This window comes from Crocuta crocuta, unplaced genomic scaffold, assembly GCF_008692635.1.
Source record: "Crocuta crocuta isolate KB4526 unplaced genomic scaffold, BGI_CrCroc_1.0 scaffold3, whole genome shotgun sequence".
In the NCBI taxonomy this organism is placed as follows: Eukaryota; Metazoa; Chordata; class Mammalia; order Carnivora; family Hyaenidae; genus Crocuta; species Crocuta crocuta.
The window spans coordinates 12,497,013-12,505,421 of NW_027529934.1; positions in this window are offsets into that span (position 1 = coordinate 12,497,013).

Genomic DNA, 8,409 nt, shown 5'->3' on the forward strand with positions numbered 1-8,409 from the left:
AAAAAAAAAAATGTAGCCCTTGGAACAATGTTTATTATTCCTAAAGCACTATTTAAAAATATTTTTCATATATTTATAATATACATAAATATACATATACACATACATACATATATCCAAAGGAAAGCTACCCACCTGATTATTCCAGCAGATTTACTGTTGCTTCAACACTTCCCATTTCTCCTCTTTGTCTTCACAGGTTTTAAATTTTGACCTCAAATCTTCCCGTGTTGCCTTTTCTCACCCACTCAAACCTCACACCTACATTCCTGCCTGGCCTCACATCTTCTCAGAGGCAAAACTGAAATGTGAAGAGACGTGTTATTTTGTTGTACACAATGACACAGAGAGAAAAGTAATGGGGCGCCTGGGTGGCTCAGTCAGCTAAGCGTCAGACTTCGGCTCAGGTCATGATCTCACGGTTCATGGGTTCCAGCCCTGCGTCGGGCTCTGTGCTGACTGCCAGCTCAGAGCCTGGAGTTGGTTTCAGATTCTGTACCTCCCTTCACTCTGACCCTCCCCTGCTCATGCTATCTCTCTCTTTCTCTCTTTCTCTCTCTCTCAGAAATAAATAAAACATTAAAAAGAAAAGAAAAGAAAAGTGACAACTAAGTATATGTACAGCCTAACCAATTATCATACACCAAATCGGTGTACTGACCCAGCTCATTGACCTCACCCTACAACTGCCCTCATTTGTTTTCCTGAGTCCTTCACTTCCCCCTCAAGCAACAGCCATTCTGACTTTATAGTAATTACTTCCTTATATATCTTTTAGGTTTTATTAGCTTGTTATGCATCCCTAAACACCGTGGTTTAGTTTGCTTGTTTTTGTAATTTCTGTAAATGGAATAATATAGCATGGATTTTTTTTTTTATGTGTAGCTGGTTGTCCTTTCACTTAATCATGTTTGTGGGGTTATTTCTGTCGCATATTGTTGTGATTGGGGCTGTTACAAATAATTCTGCTAATAACATTCTTGTGTGGATCTCCTGGTGTCCAAATGCAAACTTTTCTTTAGGGTATATACCTTGGGGTGGAATTGCTGGGCTATAAGGTATGTTTATATTTAACTTTATTAGATAATACCGAGTTGTTTACCAAGATGGTCATGAAATGGACACTGCCACCAGATATGTATAGTAGTTCAAGTTGCTCCACATCTTCGCCAAGACATAATATTGTTAGGCTTCTTGATTTTTGTCAATCTGGTGAATGTGTAATATCAAAAATGTGATTTTCATTTCATATCCCTTACCAATAAGATTGTACACCTTTACATGTGTTTACAGCCCATTTGAATTTTCAGTTTTGTGAAGTGCCTATTCAGATCTTTACCCATTTTTCTATTGAGTTATCTGATTTTTTTCCTATTGATCCATAAAGGTTCTTTGTATATTCTAGCTAAATGCCTTTGTTGGTTGTAGACTGCAAGTATCTTCTCCTTCTCATTAATCTTATCTTATGGTCAGGAAGATTTTTTAAAGCAGAATTTTCATTTTGAGATCATTGAAGATTCAAATGCAGTTGTGAGAAATACTACAGAGATCTCGGGTAACCTATATCCAATTTCCCCCATTGTAAATATCTCACAAAACTATAGTACAATATATAACCAGGTAATTGACATTGTCACAGTCAAAATACAGAACATTTCTATCAGCACAAGAGTCCCTCCCTCTTATTTCCTTTTTAGAGTCACACTTCTCTTCTCATCCCTAACCCTTAGAAGCCACTTATCTGTTAACCATTTCCAAACAAGGTAATTTTAAGATATTATGTAAATGAAATAATACAGTATGTAACCTTTTGTATTTTTTTTTCACCACTCAGCATAATTCTTTGGGGATTCGTCCAGGTTTACCAGTTGGACAGTATGGATGATGTCCCATGGCCTGTGTAACCATGCATTCACTCATATAAAGAAAGACATCTGGGTTTTTTTCCCAGTTTTGAGCTATTTTGATTAAAGCTGCTATAAACACTCGTGTGCAGGTTCATGTGTGAACATGAGCTTTCATATCTCTGGGATAAATGCCCAGAAGTCCCAGTGCTGGATCATGTGCTAGTTGCACGCTTCATTTTTAAGAGAGATTGCCGACCTGCTTTCCAGAGTTGCTGTACCTTTTTGCATTGACACCGGCAGTATATGAATTATCCAGTCTCTCCACATCCTTGCCAGCAACTTAGGGTTGTCACTCTTTTTTTTTTTTTTTAATTTTACCCATTTCGATAAATGTATAGTGATACCTTATTGTACTTTTAATTTACATTCCCCTTAATGGCGAATAATGTCCAACATCTTTACAGATACTTGTTTGGCACCTGTATCTCCAAGTATATGCCCTCTTTGGGGAAATATCTGTTTATGCCTTTTAGACATTTTCTAATTAGATGGTTTGGTTTTTTACTGTTGAGTTTTGATGATTCTTTGTATATTCTAGATGTTAGTCCCTTTGCAGATACATGGTTTGCAAATATTTTCTCCCAGTCTGTAGACTGTCTTTTCATCCCCTTTATGTGGATTTTGCAGAGGAATTTTTAAACTTTGATAAGGTCCAAATTTTCAGTTTTCCCTCCTGTGGGTCACACACTTTCTATCAAGTCTAAGAACTCTTCTTATAGCCCTAGATCCTAAGGATTTTCCCCTATTTTTTTATGTTTCACACTGTAGTCTTTAAGTCTGTAAAACATTGTAAGTTAATTTTTATATAAGATGTGAAATTTCAGTTGAGATTTTTTTTCTTACCTATGTATGTCCAGTTGCTTTAGCACCATTTGTTGAAACGCTATTCATTGAACTGCTTTTACACCTTTGTCAAGAACCTATTGAGCATATTTGTGTAAGTCTATTTCTTGATGCTCTATCTGTTGCCTTGACCTCTTCCACCACCAATACCACACAGGTTGAAACTGAGCAGACTGATTCTGCCCATGTCATCCTTCCTATTCAAAATTGTTATAGGTCTTCTAGGTCCTCTGCCTTTCCATTTATACATTAGAATAATCTCTATATGTACCAAGAATCTTGCTAGCATTTTGATATTAAGGAGAAACATTCAGGGGCACCTGCGTGGCTCAGTCAATTAAGCATCTGACTTCGGCTCAGGTCATGATCTCACAGTTCGTGAGTTTGAGCCCCTTGTCAGGCTCTGTGCTGACAGCTCAGAGTCTGGAGCCTGTTTCAGATCCTGTGTCTCTCCCTCTCTCTGCCCCTCCCCTGCTTGTGCTCTGTCTTAGTCTCTGTCTCTCTCTCTCTCTCTCTTTCAAAAATAAATAAACATGAGAAAAAGAAAATTTTTTTAAAAAGGAGAAACATTCAACCTTTCATCATTAAGTATAAATTAGCTATAGGTATCAAGCTAACAAATTTCTTTCTCCTATTTTTTGTGGAAATGTTTGTGATAAATGGATATTGAATTTTGTTGAATGCTCTTATGTTGGGTTATGTAATCATGTTATTTTTCTTTTTTAGTCTGTTAATATGGTGGATTAGGTTGGTTCCTTTTTGAAAATTAAAGCTACCTTGGAGCCCTGGAATAAAGCCTACTTGGTCATGGTATGTTTATTTGTACTGTCTTTGTCTGGTTTTGGTATCAGAGTAATACTAGCTTCATAAAATGAATTAGAAAGTGTTCCATCTCTATTATTTTCTGAAAGAGATCATGTAGATTTGGTGTTAAGTCTTGTTAAAATGTTTGCTGAAGGGGCGCCTCTGTGGCTCAGTTGGTTGAGCAGCCTACTTCAGCTCAGGTCATGATCTCACAGTCTGTGAGCTCGAGCCCTGCATCAGGCTCTGTGCTGACAGCTCAGAGGCTGGAGCCTGCTTCGGATTCTGTGTCTCTAGCTCTCTGCCCCTCCCCTGNAAATTATAAGACAGATATCACATGATTTCACTGATATGTGGAATTTGAGAAACTTATTAGATGGTCATAGGGGAAGGGTAGGAAAAATAAGATATAAAAAGAGATGGAGGCATGGGGCGGGCACCTGAGTGGCTCAGTCGGTTAAGCGTCCGACTTCGGCTCAGGTCATGATCTCACGGTTCGTGGGTTCGAGCCCCGCATTGGGCTCTGTGCTGACAGCTAGCTCACAGCCTGGAGCCTGCTTCAGATTCTGTGTCTCCCTCTCTCTCTGACCCTCCCCTGCTCACGCTGTCTTTCTCTCCGAAATAAACATTTAAAAAAAAAAAAAAAAGAGAGATGGAGGCAAACCACAAGAGACTCTTAATACAGAGAACAAATTGGGGGTTGATGGGGATGGGGAAAATGGGTGATGGCATTGCTGGGATGAGCACTGGGTGTTGTATGTAAGTGACGAATCACTAGATTCTACTCCTAAAGCGAAGGCTACACTGTATGTGAACTAACTTGAGAATAAATAAAATAAAATCAAATAAATAGAAGATTTGAAATTATAAATTTAATTTTTGTAGCAGTTATAAGGCAGTAAAACTGTTTCAGATTGGGTGAGATAGGTCGTACTTTTTTTTTCCAAAGAACTGACACTTCATCTAAGTTGTCAGATTTATGTGTATAGAGTTATTGATTTTATTCCTTTTTTTCCTCTCTGATATCTGCAGAATGTATAGTGACCCTATTTCATTCCAGAAGCACCGGTAATTGGTGCTGTTCCATCCCTTCTTTTCCTTTGCCAGTCTTGCCCAAGTTTCATTACTTTTATCGAACTTTTCAATGAAACAGGTCTTTGTTGATTTTCTTCTATTTTCAATTTTACTGACTTCTCATTTTGTCTTAATTATATCCTTTCTTCTTCTTGTTTCAGGTTTATTTTGCTCTTTTTTCCCTAGATTCTTGAGGTGGAAGCCTAGGTTATTGATTAAAGACTTTCTTCTTTTCTAATATATGCATTTAGTGCTATAAATTTCCCTCTTAGCACTGTTTTAGCAGAGTCCCATGAAAATTTTCATTTTCATTCAGTTCAATTTTTTTTTTTTATTCCCTTAAAACTTCCTTCTTGACCAATGGGTTTTTACAGGCGTGTTGTTTGGTGTCCAAGTGTTTGGAGATTTCCTGTTATCTTTCAGGTATGGATTTCTGCTTTGATTCCATTGTGGTCAGCCTTCTTCTCTCCACTTTTCCTGTCCTGTCTAGGACCTCCAGTGAAATGCTGAATTGCAGTGGAAAGGGCAGATGTCCTTATCTTGTTCTTGACCTGAGGGGGAAGCATCCAGCCTTTCACCATTAAGTAAATTACTAGCTGTAGGTTTTTCATAAATATCCTTTATCGGGTTGAAGAAAATCCCTTCTGTTCCTAGTTTGTTGAGGGCTTTTGTAATAACAGAAGAGAGGATTTTGTTAAATGCTTTCTGCATCTGTTACTGTTATCAAGTGGTTTGGGCTTTTATTCTGTTCAAATAGTGTATTATATTCATTGATTTTTGGATGTTAAAAACAACCGTGAATTCCTCAACTAACTCTCGTTTGGTCCTGTGTATGATCCTTATCTATATGTTGCTGATTTGGTTTGCTAGTATTTTATTGTGATGCTTGGTACCTAAAATCATAAGCACTATTTGTTTTCTTTTCTCGTATGTCTTAATCTGGTTTTGGCATCAGGGTCGTACTGGCCTCATAGAATGAATTGGGAAGTATTTCCCCTTGTATGGTTTGGAAGAGTTGTGAAGGCTGGTGTTAATTCATCTTGAAATGGTATACTCCATCAGCTCCTGGGACTGGGCTTTTCTTTGAGAGAAATTTCTGAATACACGGAAAGCAACTAAAGAGATTGAATTAGTAATTAAGAGAGTAGTTTTTTAATTACTAATTCAATCTCTTTACTTGCTTTCCATGTATTCAGATTTTTCTATCTCTTCTCAAGTTAGTTTCTGTAGTTTGTGTCTCTCTTGGAGTTTCTCCATTTCACTTGGGCCATCCAGTTTGTTGGCATACAACGCTTTGTGGTGTCCTTTATCATCCTGTTTCTTCTGTAAGGTCGGTAATGGTTACTTCTCATTCTTGAGTTTTCTTCTCCCTTTTCTCTTCATCAGTCTACTTAAAGGTCTGTTAATTTTGTTGATCTTTTCCAAATGCAGTTTTAGTTTCATTGATTCCCTATTGTCTTTCCACTTTCTATTACACTTATTTCCACCCTAATCTCTATTATTTCCTTCTCTCTTCTTGCTTTGGATTCAGTGTGCTCTTTTTTCTAGTTTTCTAAGGTAGAAGTTTAGGCAATTGATTTGAGATCCTTTTTTCTTTGTAATGTAGGTGTTTCTAGGCACCAATTTCTCCCTAAGAACTGCTTTCACTGCATTCCATGAGTTTGGATACAGTCTGGTTTCACTTTCAGTTGTCTCAAATTTTCTAATTTTCCATGAGATTTCTTCCTGGAACCATTGGTTATATGGGAGTGGTTATCTGCTCTTTAATTTCTTCATATTTTTGAATAACTTTCTCAAAGTTATTTCTGTTATTATCTAATTTTATTCCATTCTGGTAGGAAAGCACATTCTCTATGATATCAAACCTTTAAAATTTGTTGAGGCTTATTTTCTGTCCTAACATATGGTCTATCCTAGAGAATGTTTCATATACACTAAAGAAAAATGTTGCTATTGGTGGTGTCTCTATAGATGTGCATTCCATCTAGTTTTATAGGCTGCTCAAGTCTGTTATATGCTTATAGATCTTCTGTCTACTTGTTCCATTCATTATCGGAAGTGAGATATTAAGGTCTCCAACTTTCGGGGCACCTGGCTGGCTCTGTTGGTAGAGCATGTGACTCTTGATCCCAGGGTTGTGAGTTCAAGCCCCACACTGGGTGCAGAGCTTACTTTTAAAAAAATATTTTTTTAAATTAAAGCCTCCAACTTTTGTTGTTGAATTGTCTATTTTCCATTTTGATCCTATCACTTTTTGTTTCATGTAATTTTGAGCTATAATGACATTTTTCACATATAAATGTAAGCAAAACTTTTAAATTTTCACAATTTATGGTATATGAAGTATGATACGGAGCCCTGAAACCACCATGATGTAAAGAAACCCAAGATGAAAGGCCATGGGCAAAAGAGCATCACTTTTGCCAGACACTATGCATTGGAAATGAGTCACTAAACCCAGCCCACACTAAGGTACAATGCCTCCCATCCACCTCTCCCTAGAGTGTAACTCCTTTAGGATCCCAACCCAAAACTGTATGGGAGCTGTGAACCATGGGCTCCAACTTTTAACCTCTAACCAGGATTACCAGATGTCCCCCAGTGGCCCCACATGTAAGGCTCATCTGTTTAAATGTCTATCCTGTCTTGAGACTTAAAGCTATTAATTCCTTATGAATTTCTTGGCTCTTCGATGCTTTTAAGATGATTTAAAACATTTTATCAAATCTTTGAGTTCTTCTCAGCTTACCCTGCAGGACAATGGATCTGCCTTCATCATCAAAAGCAGAAGTTCTCCAGTTGCATATATGAATGTGCTGTAGTTTTAATCTGGAAGGACTTATTTTGGGTGAGAATACTGCCTTTTTGCTAAACGTCAATAGCACTACATCAAGGAAAAAAGTAATTACCCAGACCTTTTGCACTCTTAGATGCATTCTAGTAAAGTATTATTTTTCTACTAACTTTCATTATAAAATCAAAGGACCATTCAGGGGTGCCTGGGTGGCTCAGTAAGTTGAGCGTCTGACTTCAGCCCAGGTCATGATATCCTGGTTCATGAGTTTGAGCGTGTCGGGCTCCATGCTAACAGCTCAGAGCCTGAAGCCTGCTTCAGATTCTGTGTGTCCCTCTCTCTCTGCCCCTCCCCTGCTTGTTCTCTATCTCTCAAAAATAAATAAAACAGTTATAAATCAATCAATCAATCAATCAAGGGACCATTCCGATAGGGGCCACATCACTTAATAGGAGTGAGATAAAACCCTGCCCTCCACCCCCCAATTTTCCCAGGGCCACTGGAAACATTTTCTCCTGCCTTATCCGAGGAGGCCATTCCTCTCTTCCCTAAGCAGTTTTTGTGTTGTTGGTATAATTGGGGAAAAAAATTACTTTTTGTCTAAACACAGGTTCTTCTGGTGGAAGCTTCCTAACATATCAAAAAGGAATATTAGTTTAATTTCTTCTGTATGGCCAACTCTGCCATTTGATATTCAAACTACATATTAGATCAGAGCCAGGATTCAAGTTTTTCTTTTTAAAGACGTCAAGTACTGTTTAATCAGTGATTAAGATCACAGCTCTCTCTAGAGAGGACCAGCTCAGTGGTTTTCTCTCTTCTCTATAGATCTACTTATCCCTTATCCACAATTTGAAATTCACAAGTCTCCGAAAGTCAGCTTAGGAAAGATCACCTTTGAGAACAAAACCAGAGCTGACCTGATCTGATGTGGGGGCAAAACCTAAGCTCTAGAGAGGCTACTTAGAATCTTTACCTCATTTGATGCCA